This window comes from Trematomus bernacchii, unplaced genomic scaffold (assembly GCF_902827165.1).
Source record: "Trematomus bernacchii unplaced genomic scaffold, fTreBer1.1, whole genome shotgun sequence".
NCBI classification, from domain to species: Eukaryota; Metazoa; Chordata; class Actinopteri; order Perciformes; family Nototheniidae; genus Trematomus; species Trematomus bernacchii.
In genome coordinates, this window is record NW_022987787.1 from 652,426 (window position 1) to 653,685 (window position 1,260).

The window sequence follows — 1,260 nt, forward strand, 5'->3', positions numbered from 1 at the left end:
ATTCAGTGCAGTGGAACAAAAGTGGTTTCTGAACAGGGCTGTTAACAAGATTTGACAAGGACAGAGGTCACATGACCTCAGTGACCTCACAGCTACAGCCATGCTCCTGCTTATCACATCCCCCCAAACAGATTTGGATTGAAAGACGCACACAAAAGCATTTAGAGTTCATCACATTATACTGTATGTTTAAAGGGTTAACTTTAAGGGATTCCTTCATAAAGCAACTGATTCACATTTCAAAATGTATCCTCTTCGTACAGATTGTATAACAAAGGATAATTATTACAGTATTACATATATTTTTTGGTTGAAGGGTAGTTTTTTGCCATTTCCAAATGCTACCACCCAATAATGCTAATGCTAGGCATTTTAAAATGCTTAAATAGTGGCTTTAAAAAGGGAGACATTTCTTTACATTATATTTTCTTTACAAATTAGAGTCTAAAATGTCTAAAGGAGTACTTATGTAAGAGTAAAGCTGCAAATATGAATAGATTAAATATCAATTCATTAAAAAAACATTTTCAAATGGATGAATTGTCTTTAACAGTGGTCACAGTGGCCGAAGTGAAATGCCTCACTTTAACTCAAGAGTGCAGCTGTTACCATTCAGGGCCATTTGAACACATTTGCCCACTTTTACATTATCAGTAGACGTTTCCAGTTCCTCCGCCCACCCCCTCTACCCAATTTCTGTTTATCTATGCTGATATGCAAATAAGACAGTGACAGGTATGGTACTAAACAGCTGACAGAGTGCCATAAACATCAAAAATGAATTATGTCTGTCAAAGGTCAAGCGGATTTAGGTGAACTCTCTAAAATATAAATTAGGCACCAAACAGTTATAGTCCATGGAGCGTTTTCACACTAAATACCCAGCTTATGGCTTTACCACAGGAGAAATACACAAGGAGCAGAACACGCAGGAAATGGGAATAGCGGTCATTATAGTAGTCATGAACAAAAAAGGCCTCGACAGAAACAAACAAACAGTGTTGTTGAGTCCAAAAAACTAAAAACCCTGATATGTCGGAAAGAAGGAATCCTCAAAAACAAAAGACACACACACACACACACACACACACACACACACACACACACACACACACACACACACACACACACACACACACACACACACACACACACACACACACACACACACACACACACACACACACACACACACACACACACACACACACACACACACACACACACACACACACACACACACACACACACACACACACA